The 13,500-nt window shown below is 46.6% G+C and overlaps 1 long non-coding RNA gene across 2 annotated transcripts in view; it reads right to left on the minus strand.

The window, feature by feature from the left end:
- LOC308654366 overlaps positions 1–13,500 on the minus strand; it is a 75,483-nt gene that overhangs the window by 9,655 nt on the left and 52,328 nt on the right. The window contains exon 3 of one of the 2 annotated variants that reach the window (XR_014023244.1): positions 9,264–10,049. The exons of the other annotated variant lie outside the window; for it this stretch is intronic. This is a non-coding gene — a long non-coding RNA (uncharacterized lncRNA). Of the gene's footprint in view, positions 1–9,263; positions 10,050–13,500 lie in introns of those variants that run through there. 2 annotated transcript variants of the gene reach the window in all.

A 13,500-nucleotide genomic window follows, 5' to 3' on the forward strand; every position in this document is an offset into this window, starting at 1 on the left:
CAGGCAAGTAAATGCAAATAAGATCCTGTATTATTAGAGTCTATACCAGGAAAAAATAAAAGACATCAGAGGGAAATCTGGTGAACACTGGAAAGATCTGTAGATGAGATGACAGTATTGTATCAGTGTTAATTTCCTGTTTTCCACACTGTTGCAGTGGTTATTTAAGATGTCGACTCTGGGGTAAGCAGGTGAACATATACAGGAACTCTCTCTTGTTTTTGCGACAATTAATTTTTATCCCTGCCAGGGGTAGGTGGCATGGCGAAGAAAGAGGGCCTAATGCTGCCTCAGAGTGAGATCGTCAGCCCCGTCTGACTACTTGCACACAAAGCAATCTACCGGATCACAGACTCAGGGCCTGAAGAAGCCCACGGAGCCCAAGGTCTAAGTCAGGTTTGCATCAGAAGAACCTGGTGTCTTGCTAACAGAGTGGAGGCTTCTAGAGTGTGGACAGAATTAAGAAAAGTAAGATTGGGAAACAGAGAAGCCCATACCCCAAACAGAAAACCTTCCAGTAGTGACCAGCACTTTCTCTTCAAGAGGCAGATAAATCCAGGAGTTGGGCCGTGAATCTAGGGAGGTTTCAGCCACCCAACCCAACGTGATGGGGTGTCCACACGTGGCTCTCCACTCTCCCACAACCGCGGTCAGCATAAATCAGATTTGGTCCCAGCTCCACTGGGGCTCCTGCCCTAGACAGAGCTGCCTACCCCACAGCCGTGTGCACAGAACTGAGCCATGCATGTGTCCATTGAACAACAGCTGTCCTTTTTTTTAAATGAAAAATAGTTGTAAGCAGATACTCAAGTAAAGCAAGAGAAGGCCTCCCTGCTAAGCCCCACAGCAGGGAGACAGAACCTAGGACGGTGGGAAGGCAGCAAGCCGGAGGCCCAGGAGGGAAGACCAGCCCTTCCTTTCCTTCACTACTCAGAGACTTTCTACTTTGATCATGTTTTAAATTTAATTGCACATATTCCAGCAATAATCTTGGGACCCAGTGGCTTCTGTTAATAGAAGCTTTTTGAAACACTGTGACACGGTTTGCTGCTACCTTCTTCAAAAACATGTGAAACAATGATATATGGAACTATGGCACTGATACCAGAAATGGGGGATCAGAAGGCAAGATTCAAGGTCCTGTGCTTCCTGGAACCTATACCATAAAATCTGAATCAACTGGGACCCAATTACTGGAAATTATTTTGGAAACAGAGAATATGTTGGAAAGAAGGGAACAAGAGCTAAAAGGCAACAGGAATATATGGGACTTTTGCCCCAAACGAAAGGCAAAAACGCCTTTCAGATAGTCAGGCCAGACCCAGCTGCCACGCTGCTCTCATCTGCTGCTCTTCCATGGCTTCCGAAAGGTGTGAGTGGAACCAACGAGCTTCCTCCCTGGGAATCGGAACCATGAGACTCAGGAGGGTTTCCAGTCAGCAGTAGGAGAGGAAGCCAAGTGGGCCCAGCAACAGGTGCCAGTGTGGAGAGTGTGGGGAACCGTGTGGGCCACAGGCCAGTAGTCACCAGGGAGCCCAGCAAAATAGAAAAGAAGGGGGAGGAGCACGCAAAAGGATTTTCCACTGTGTGGCCAGAGAGGGGAGGAGGAGGAAGGGGGAGGGGGAGGAGGGAGAGGAGGAGGAAGGAAGGAGGGAAGGAGGAGGAGGAGGAGATGGAAGGCAAGAGTAGTCTCGATTCACCAGCTTCCATCAACACCCAACTGTAATTCAGTTTTTGCCCCTGGATTTCTCTGAAATCCCTTTAAACTGAGAGTCTCTGTTACTTACAACTTATAGAAGCTAAACAATGTGCCCTAGGTTCGGGGACTTGTGGTTAATCTTCTATACTGTCTTCATGGCCAAGGGCTGGCACACAGAATAAAGACCTTTGATAAAGCTATGTAGCAATTTGCTCTGAAGGAAATTGGTCCTACGACCTCTTCGTCACCTTCAGCAATGCACTCATCCCTCAAGCCCCCAAGTTCCCATCACAGAACGGGACACCTTGTAGACTTGGTGCAGATATTTCAATAGCGGATCTAGAGCACCTGGCTCCTGGGCATGCACAACTTGGCAGTTGTCCTCATTTATCAAAATAAAACTTAGGAACATACAAAGCATTTCCACTTTCTGTAAATAATTAGGATACTCTACAGCCCTGGTGGGGGAGGGAGGCAAATGTTTTCATCCCAGTTTTACACACGGCTCAGTGACGATCAATAGCTTCTCAGGACCAGCGGGCTGGTAAGTGGGAGAACGTGGACTTTGCCAGATAGCCTCAAATCTCACCAAGATCCTGAGTACAGAACCAAGAAAGCGGGAAAGATAGAGAGAGGGTCCTTCCTCACCCTCGCTTGGAGAAAAAAAATCACTCCATTAAAATTGCCTTTCCCAGCACATTACTGACAGCTAAAATTTTACAGTTCTGTGATATACCACGAGGTCAACAAGAAAGCACACAGCTCCACAAGAGAATGGCAATAATGGTCCTCCCTAGGGTGGAGGGGGAGGAATTCATTACATTAGGCAGTCCTGGAAGAATGACTTGAGAGACCGGGAGTAAAGCGAGTACGTGGAGCAAAGGGGCGGGGGAGAGGGAGGAAATTATTTCTGGCACACTAATTACTACAGAAACTTACCTCCTAACCCCTGGGGTAATTCACACTTTATAGATCAGTATGTCAAATTACCTTTTCAGATCTTAACAAAATAATCCTGAAAGTTTCAGATTCAGACAGTGAAAAAGAAAACTTTATGTTCGATTATATGGCAGTTCTAAATAAAAGTTAGAACTTTTATTCCAGTTAGTTGTTAAATGCGAGGTTTTAAACTTTCCCTTTCATATAAAATAAGAAAAGTTTCAGTGATGGTTCGTACTTACCTTCTAATGACTTTAACAAATAAAACTATTAAAACCACAGTGTCACCCTGGTGTAGAGAACCCGAGAGGGACAGAAACGACTTCGTGGGAGTCCTGTTTGGCTCCCCAACATGATGAGTGCACTCACTGCACCTGCTAAGTGCTGGTCCCTGCCCACCCTTGGTGACCGCCTTGACCGTGATGTCCAGGCTCATCTAGAGCTAAATATCTAAGCTGCATAACTTTCTCTCTGTCACTTTTTCAAATCAGATTGAAAGAGATTGAATAAGAATACCAGATGACCGTGCCTCTTCCTGAGTCCAGTCAGTGTGGGTTAAGCCCTGTGTGTGTTGTGTGCCTCCAAAACCTAGATGGGCTTAGGGTCAAGAGCCTGGGCTTTGGCATTTACTGACTGTGTGTCCTCTGTGTTTTAATTTCCTCATCCTTAAAATGAGAGTAATGCCTCCTTTGTGGCATTTATGGTGTGGTTCCAAGGATCAAGTGAATCCTTATGGTGGAAGGCCTGCAAGATCACCACATTCTCACATGTGCTGACTGCTCTTACCATCTTTCTACTCTGCCACATCCCTTAATATACTCAGGCACCGTCTCTGGAAACACCTGCCACCCGGGAGAAAAGATGGAATGCCAATACGCATAAAGAGCAAGGAGGGGTGACCTGTGGCTGCGAGGGTGCAGCTGGTCAGCTGAGCGGAGCAAGCTCCATGCAATTCTTGGTTGGCCTGCACCTGCAGCCCTGCTGGCACAGAGCTGGTGTCCTCACAGGGCAGACTCTATGGCAGAGTGCAGGCAGACAGCACAGGTCCACCTCCACCACTGGACCAACCTGCATTCCCTGCTGTCCCTACCTTACAGCACACTGGACAAAGGTTTTAAGAGTCTCAAGGGGCTGGAGAAAGAACCACAGGCTTAATGGAAGAGCTGGCTTTGAGTCAATCTCTGCGAAGGGTCTCAAACTGCATTTTGAAGGTAGGTGGGAAAGGCTTGGGGGAGAAGTGGGCTGGGTGTTCCAGGTGGGAGGAATGGGATGTGGGTGGCCCCAGCACGACATTTGGAAAAAGGCCAGTAGTGCCACCAGGAACCCAGAGCAGGGACGAGGTGTGGTAGCAGGCACCGCAGGAATGACCAGGGAAATCGCCTGTTTTGCCAGTTTTCAGAGAAATCATCTCTGCAGATGGGTTGCTTTGTTGTCAGGTTACCTGCCTTTCAGGGTTATATTTAGACTATTTTTTCCTCTTTTCTTAGAAAACCTCAAATGATTACAGCTTGCAAAGAATGTTTAAGTAGGTCACAAAAACCAAGGAACATTTTTTTCTCCTCTCAATAGACCCCTAAAACTTCAGATTTCAGAGAACGAATGATAATTCTCTCATCTCCTGGGGTCCAATATGGCAAATTCCTCTGGCCTCACTTTTGTCTCCATCCACTCCTTTTAGGGCTCCCAGTTCACTGTGCAGTAAAAGGAAAGAGCATTTTCTTGAGAGAAAACCAATTCTCTGAGTGAAAGAAAGCTGGGCAAGGATTTCTAAAGACAAGACTTTTACAGACACCAGGGCACCTGAATTCACCTGAGGGGGGGGGGGAGGGAGAGAGAGAGAGACAGAGAGAAAGAGAGAGAGAGAGAGAGCGGAAGTGAGAGCGCTGAGGGGGTTACCATATAGAGAACAACAATGGCATTTAACTCCAAACCCCACTAAAGTCCTATGTGACAACCAATTGTGATGCTCAGTATCTGTTGCCATGCTCCAATAGTTAGATGTGACCTTCAACTCAATCACAGAACTCTTTCATCTGTGCTGATCACAAGGAGAAAAATAATGGAAAATCTTCTAAGAAGGATTTTTTTTTCTCTCCATCCTGGGCTTCAGGTAGAGTTGGGAACAAGATTCTGGTAGGGAGGAGGTCATTCTCAAGCCCTGAGCACACACCCTACCATATTGTGATACACAGCTTCCCAGATCAGGAATCTGATTCCTGATTCCTTTTCCCATCAAGGGAGATGTTGCCAGGGATTTCACTGAATTTCACTTTTACTGAAGACCTCACTTGAGAATTTGGGGATCTTGGATTGCAAAACTTTCCAGGACAATCAAGGGCTTCAAAGGATCAGAAATTCAGAGGAAGAGGAAGAATTTGGCAGATGTTCTACATATTAACTTTTCCTCCCCTGCATGTCAGCCTTTAGCCTCTCCTGGGAGCCTGTGCCGAGGTTCTGTTGGCCACTCCAGCTGAAGCCACCAGACCCATGACCACAAAGAGAACAAACAAGAGAGGGTTGACTCCTAGGCTCCACACTCAAGAAAAAAGAAGGGAGTAGGAGATATAGGGAAGGAGTTCATTTTTGAGGGAAAAAGGATGAGAGGTGGTTATAAATGTGAGACTGGAGGGAAGTTGTGAAATGAGTCTCAAATGAGCTTAAGATTCATACAATAAACTCTCTTTGGGAGATAGTAACAAGCAGCACATACAAGTTAGTATGTGCGTCCCTGTATACATATACCTGTAGGTTCAAGCCTAGGTTTGGGGGTACTCATGGATGGCAGCGGGGAAAAGAAACAGAATGACATAGTTAATATGATTAAAAAGGCAAAAGGAAAATTTCCAAGATGGCCCAGCAACAGAGAGAATATTTTACTCTGGTTTAAGTACTAGCCAAAAGAAAATATTAATATCATATGAATTAGATTTATAGACAAAATTCATTATTTCAGGTAAGGTTAATTCATAAGGAAGTATAGCAATTCTCAACCTGTATGCAATGAATAATACAGTCTCAAAATAAATAAAACAATTAAACAGAACTTCAAGGAACATAAACACTCATCAATTGAAGTGAAATATCTTACACATTTTTTCTCAGTAAATAACAATGTTAATATAAGTAATGTCATAAAACTATCTCAAATGGTTTTTAACTATTGGATTCCAAATTCCTTAACATTGGTCTTAAACACTTTTACCCCACTGATCCTTCTTGAAACACTTGAAAACTCCAACTTGAAGCATGAGTTCTGGTCAAACCAGTTCTCATTCCTATTTCTCTCCCCAGGCCACATCCTCTCACTGAAATACTCTCTCCCTTCTGTAGATTTGTTTTCCCCCTTGGAATCGTGAGGGTGGTTGAGGCAGGACTGTCTGGCGTGGACCCCTGGATCACAAGGATGGAGGTGGGCAGAAAGGCAGGCTGGCCACAGCTCCACAAGAAAGTTGTGTTTGTTTCTAGAACTCCCTCTGGTCAGGGGCCCTTCATTCCAAACAGTGTCCAGGGAATCAGCCTGGATCAAGTTTGCAGAGGACAATCTGTGTGCAGTATGAGAGCAAAAAGGACCAGAAGCCGTAGTGTCACCTTTTTCAGGAGGAAGTTGGTATCTGGGCAGGTAAATAGCTGGGCCTGGGTGGAGAAAGCAGGAGTAGAGCACCAGAGACGTCAAGTCTCTGACAGCAGGGTGACAGAATGAGCTGAAGGTGGAGTAACTGAAGGAGGAGTAGGAGATGGCTGAGCACCCAAGGCACCCGGCCAACGGGGGTTGAGCCCCATCAACTTCACTGGGAAATTTTAGGTCTGGTGTTTTGATCCTACCATTTGTGGTGCATAAGGAGCCACAGAATGGCTTGGCATCTTGGGATAGACTCTGGATATTCTGCTTTTTCTGCCAAGAAAGCCGTCTCAGTGCGCTGCATGCTGCTATAACAGAATGCCACAAACTGAGTCATTTCTGAGCAATGAAAGTTTAGCTGACTCATGGCCTGGACGCTGGGAAGCCCCAGGTGAGGGCTTTCTTGCTGCATCACACTAGAGCCGAAGAGCACAGGTGTGAGAGGGAGAAGGGGCACTCCTGCGTAATGGCCCCCCACCTCCCATGATGGCATTAACACCCTCCCGAAGGCGGAGTCCTCGGGATCTAACCACCTCTTAGAGCTGCCTCTTCTCTGCACTGCTGCCCTGGGGCGAAAGTTTTTAGCACATGAATTTGGGGGCACACATTCAAACAATAGCCGTTTTAGAGTCTAGGCACACTTGGAGCAGGAGGCCCAAGGAGAGAGGTATTTCGCCTGCCCCGCCTCCTGTGGTCCTGTGAGGCACCTGTCGGTAGGCATCGAGTATAAAGGGACCAGTCACGATGAAGATGGCACTCTGCCTGCAGCTCCCCTGGGACCAAGGAAAGCAGGTGAATCTGCTGCCTCCTGCACCAGCCTGTGGGCCTGGTCCTGCGCATGGAAAGATATAAATGATTCAAAGTAAGTGTTGGTTGATGGTTTTAATCACTGCACGATTTAACAGCATGGAAGCTATGCTTTTTGCCCATATCCCTTGCTGTCTAAGATGAGAATGATAATATCCCTCACATGTAAAATCTAACCTTAAATAGAAATTGCAAAGACCCATGTGATGTCAGAGGAGGCTATCATTCCAAACATCCAATATTCTAAAGTTTGTTTTCCCATCAATCATGAGGATAATAATATCCAATTCCTTGGAGTCAGAGACTACGTTAAATGTCAATGAAGTATCAAGTCCTAGGCCAGAGAAGTCAGTCGCCCAAGAGTAGATCCACCCTGGGGACCTTGTCCAAGAATCAATCACGTGATGACGTAGCTGGTCTTCCCTTGGCAACACCGGGGGAGGCCAGAAAGAGGAACTCACTCAGGGGCAGGGCAGCTTGAGACGGCCATGGGCACAAGCAACTAGAAGGCTGTCGGAAAGGTCTTCAGCTTTCTACGGGGACTTCTAACACCGAGAGTCCCTGTGTTTCAGAGCGTGGTGAGAGCTCTGCCGAACAGCAAGCGGAGGTGTGACATCCCCAAGGGGAACTGCAGTGGCAGAACGTGTTCCCACACCAGACCCACCCCCCGGGTCTCATGCCACTGAGGAGACGGGAGGGGCCCAACAGCGAGGACAAGGGCCTGCATCTGAGAAAGGGACTGGGCACCAACTCTGCGTCATAAAGGTCCACCAGCTTCCAAAAGTCCCTGTCTGCTCCTGCAGGAGGGCGCTGCTAACCTGAGGTGCCGGGTCCATGACAGGCCTTAACATCTGCTCTGTGAATGGTCATGCCTTTCCGCAGAAAACCAACTAACATAGAACCCTAACCCCAGCTCCCCTCTACCCCTGATGGCATTCCCTGGGACTGAATATATGTCACCTTCTTCCAGACTGAATATATGTCACCTTCTTTAAGGCTCCAGTTTCCAGCAAGGAGACCTAACCTATGAAAAGTCAGATTTGCAGAGAAGACAAAGGGAGAGGGGGTGTTGTGCCACAGGATTCCTTCATAGCAAACCCCTGGATGAAATGGAGCCCCTCCGCTGCGGGGTGGGCAGGGGCTGTGGGTAATGTGCTCTTGCCAAGTCCTAGGGGTCAAAGACAAGTTTCCTACTCTGTTAAGAGCGCACCTTCCCCAGGCTCCCCTCCCTGCCTGCCCAGCTCTGCCCCTGTGGAAGAAGGGCGACTGTTGGTAGCCCTCAAGACTTAAGCCTTCCATCCTCACCCCTACGTAAAAACCACTCCCTTCTCCCGCCACCAGCCTCATCAGTGTCACCAGAGCAAGATCTTCTCAGGATTCTGGGAGCTCACCTCTTCCCAATGGAGTCCACGGCTCAAGGGAAGAATGTTCTTTTATTATTCCCCCTCGATAGCCGAGTGACCGCAGTATTCTAGAGCTTTAGTTTTCCCGGGACACTATCCAGTTGATCAAAAGCCAGAGGTAAGTTAAATGTTGGTAGAGCATCCACCACCACCGTAACCACCCCCCGCACCCCCCAACCCCCGTCACATCACGTAGCAGGTGCTTAATGAACTGGAAATGCAAGGATCCATGGTCTTGTAGCTTCCTCGTTCCCCCTCCCCCTCACCACTAGCTCAGGGGCCAGAATTCCCAGCCCCCTCAACAGGGATCATCACTCTCTTTTCCTGAACTCCGTCTGGAGCCAGACTCGACTTCCATAGAACAATGGTACATCTGCATGTCATTACAGTTCAGCCCCCTGGCCCCCGCCAGGCGGAACAGCGTGCCAGACCCAAATGACTTTCAGGGGAAAAGGACTCTGTCAAAAACTCCTTTGTACATTTAAAATAGAATTTGATTTCTAAAACCTGCAGTGTACAGGTCACTTTCAGGAACGAGTCTGTGGAATTTGAGAAGTGAGGTTCACGGGTTTATAAAGAAGTTCTCCACGCTGTCTGTCCCTGTGTGGAGGAATGGGGAGAGAAGCAAAGGTGACTCAAATTAACTGTCTCTTGTGCAAGGGACGGGGCTAAGCATTCCCCAACCATTATGTGATTTAATTTTTATAGCCATCCCCATAAAATGAGTTTTGTTATCTTTAGTTTACTATGAGAAAACTGAGCCTCCAAGAGGCCCAGCCACTTGCCTAGGGAATTAAAGCTGGTAAGGGGCAGAGCCAGACACACACCCAGGTCTGTCTCACTAGTTATGGTGGAAAATGCTTTATGAAGCATGTTCTTCAGTTGGCTTAAATACCATTCCTGGTGCTTTGGATCACTGGAGGCAAAAGCCCCCCTGTGGGCGGGAGTGAGAGAGCTAAGACACCCTTCATCACACAGCGGCTACATAGGTACACTGCTCGGGTTGCAGGAAGTCTTAAGGGCCAGTCTTTCACATCAAGGTTTAGGAAAGCCCCGCTCACCCCACAGGAAGTTTTTTGATTCTGCATTCACTGTCCTACAGAAGGCACTGAACCTACTGACTACCAATTCATCCTTTGTCCTGGAGTTGTGTGCCTGGAGGACGATATGGAAAGAAGATGGCCCCTTCCGCTCAGAGGTGGACAGGCGACAGGTCTGATGGATGGGACCCGGGACTCCAGCTTTGAGCAGGCACTGTAACATGCTGGGAGCTCAAATTCCACAATCTAGAGCCCAGAAAATCATATTTACCAGGCCTCTCTTCAAGGAGTCTGTGTGGTGGGAGGGATGCTTTAATGAGTTGCTTGGTGTAAGAGGACGATCAAGGCGTACGACGAAGTCACGGTTGACAGGCCCGAAGGTGATCCACGGAGGTGAGCTTGGGAGGCCTCTTGTTTTGTGGGTGAGGACACACATTTGGCTCCAGAGCTGGGTTGCCCAGGACAGGCTGAGCCCAGACACCCTGCGTTCACTCACTCACTCATCCTCACCTGTGTTCTGAGGGGTTGCTGTGTGCCGTGTCCTGTTTGAGATGCAGGGAATAAATCAGAGAACAAAATGAGAAACAAAAAGACCTCAGCCACTATTTTTTCCTTTAATTTTGTTGTTGCTGTTGTTCTAGTTTTATTGAAGTCTCAGTCCTTCTGCCAAATGAGCTCACAAAGCACACGCAGAAATGACCTACCTTGAGAAAAAGAGAAATAAGGACACAAAAATTGGGAAGATTGGCACCTCCAAATAGTTAAGATAGTAAAATCACCTGGAATAGGCTAAAAAAATAGGGTGCTAAAAAGATTGAATAGAAACTATTTAAGAAAAAAAGAACTGAATATTATGGGGGAAATTTTAGAATATCAATTTAAAGCTGGGAGTGTAGCCCAATGGTCAGAGCACTTGCCAATCAAGCATGAGACCCTGGGTGTGACCCTCAGCACCACAAAAAGAAAACTATCAGTCTGTTGTGCCAAATCGCTAACCTATCACGAATACCGAAGTACTAAACTGCCTTAAATGCCTACGTGTCTGAGTCTGTTCCCTTTAATAATTCTATGATTCCGTTCACATTAGAAAACAAGTATTCACCAACACCAAGGGCAGGCTTTTGAAAAATATTTCATTAATATTTTAAAAAATTCTTGATACTTAATTGACTGGGGACACTAAGAAACAAGGACATCAATTAAGTCACCCAAACCATCCGTCAGAATGAAGGCTCAGCTTCGTAACAAGGCATCTCCAAAATGCAGATGTTTAAAGAAGACGGACAATCCTCTCCCAGATGACAGTCAGCACGTCTCTCTGGCAGGGTCACTCTGCTCGCCCAGGCCACTTAAGGCCCCAGGTTCCTTCCATCTTCTTCTCTTGCCATCCCTTGGACTTTCTACTTAAGCTGCCTGGTCAAACCTGGGTCACAAAAGAGCCTTGTTTCACTTAGGGTCAGAGACCAGAGGGAATGGGACACAATCCTGTCGTTTTGAGGCCAAGCTCTAGAAATGGCACACGTGGCTGCCACTATCATCCCTTGGCCTGACCTCTGGGACATGCCCTCATCAACTGCAAGGTACCTGGAAAGTGACAGTTTCTATCTGAGTCATCATACATCCAGCTATAATTCCATTGCTCTGAAAGAAGGGGAAAATGTTGGGGGATCGTGTAGCCATGCATCTTAGCTGTAATTATAGCAAAGATTGGAAAGGGAATAGGTGGCTAAGTTGTTTTGTTTTTTAATATGCTTCAGCCCATCTGTCAATCACAACTATCTGTCAAGGTCCTGCTATTAGCTCACCATTGTGAGTAGAGGAAACAAAAACAAACAAAAAAAAATGAGAGCTCAACCTAAATGGATAAGACTATTCATATAATAATTGAAATATAATTTTTAAAAAATGTGCAATTAAGCCAAGCACAGTAACACGCACCTGGATCCAGGCAACGCAGAAGGCTGAAGCAGAAGATGGAGGCCAGCCTCAGCAACTTAGTGAAACTCTGTCTCAGAATAAAAAGTAAAAAGGTCTGGGATGTGGCTCATTGGTGAAGCGCCCCTGGGCTCAATCCCAGCACCAAAAAGAAAGAAAATAAAAACCAAACAAATCACAACAATGTGATTAAGTGCGTAATTATAAAGACTCATTTCCAACCCCAGGCCTATGTTTTCTTATATGTCTTTCCAACATGACGCCTCCACATTGGACACATCTAACTTATACTTTTCTTAAAACTTGTTCCATGTGGCACCCCTGCATTCACTCCAGCCAGAGACCTGAATGTCCTCACTGACCCCTGTCCCCTTCCTGGCCTCTGTACTCAGACGGCCATCAACTCTGTGGTTCTGCTGAGGAACAGCCGCTCCCCTGCCTTCGTGCCTCTCTCCAGCTCAAGGACTCATCATGTTTTCTGCAAGTGTTCTTACACAGATCTTTTCTTTTTCTTTTTCTTGTTTTAAAATTGATTTTATTTTTTAAATACATGACTTTGGAATGCGTTACAATACTTATTACACATATAGAGCACAATTTTTCATATCTTTGTATATAAAGTATGTTGACACCAATTCATGTCTTCATACATGTACTTTGGATAATGATGTCCATCACATTCTACCATCGTTGCTAACCACCTGCCCTCTCCCTTCCCCTTCCACTCCTCTGCCCTATCTAAAGTTCCTCTATTCCTCCCATGCTCCCCCTCCCTACCCCACTATGAATCAGCCTCCTTATATCAAAGAAAACATTCAGCATTTGGTTTTTTGGGATTGGCTAACTTCATTTAGCATTATCTTCTCCAACTCCATCCATTCACCTGCAAATGCCATGATTTTATTCTCTTTTATTGCTGAGTAATATTCCATTGTGTATATATGCCACATTTTTTTAATACATTCATCCATTGAAGGGCATCTAGGTTGGCTCCACAGTTTAGCTGCTGTGAATTGAGCTGCTATAAACATTGATGTGGCTGTGTCCCTGTAGTATGTTGTTTTTAAGTCCTTTGGGTATAGATCAAGGAGAGGAATCGCTGGGTCAAAAGAGTTTCATTCTCTGATTATCCTCCATATTGCTTCCTCAGGGATCTTTCTAAACACAGATTTATCTGTCTACCCATCTACTTTGTATCAGGTGCTGTCCTACGGATTTAGCAGTGAACAAAACAGAAAAAAAAAATGCCCTCATGGTGTGTGCACTTTATAGTTGAAGACCAAAGATGAGTGATACACAAAATAAGTGGGTGTGTTAGAAATCGTGTTAGGTGATTAATACCAAGGAGAAAAGCAAACAGAGGGACTCCAGCCTCTCCATCCAGCAGAATGTTCATCAAGTGAGCAGCCATGAAGATCTGGACAAGAGAATCCCAAGAAGAGGGACGGCTGGATTGTAAAGATGTACAGTGGAGACTCTTGGCATGTCCAGGAGCAGAAAGACCCGCAAGGCTGGGAAAAAGGAGGAAGACAGGTCAGGATGGAATCCGAGAGGGTGGTAGGGACTTCGGGTGTTCACTTTGAATCACATGAGAAGCCGGTGGAGAGTGACATGGAGTGTCAGAGTGGTGACATGATTGGACTTAAGTCTGTAAAGGCACCCTCTGCTGTTTTGGGAGTGGACTGAGGGAGAGGCTGGAGGGAGGTGGAAGAAGGCAGACCAGTCAGGAGGTTCTCACCACATCACAGGCGAGGCCGATGGGGGTTTCTCTGAAGTCATAATGGCGGTATCTCTAGCCACATCTTGAAAGAGCCAATAGGATTTGATGTGAGATACCTGAGCAAGAGAGAAGTCAAGGGTGACATCACATGGTGGCACTTTGAGCTAAGAAATGGAAAGACGGAGATGCCCTTAACTGAGACCGGAGACTGAGGGAGGGCCTGGGTAGACCAGGAGCTTGGTTTTAGAATAATGAGCTGAGGTGTCTCTCTGACCTCTAAGTGAGAATGGCAAGTGAGCAGGTGGTCGGATGAGCCTGGGGTTCAGGCTGGAGAGACG

Source organism: Spermophilus citellus, assembly GCF_964194105.1.
Source record: "Spermophilus citellus genome assembly, chromosome: 8".
In the NCBI taxonomy this organism is placed as follows: domain Eukaryota; kingdom Metazoa; phylum Chordata; class Mammalia; order Rodentia; family Sciuridae; genus Spermophilus; species Spermophilus citellus.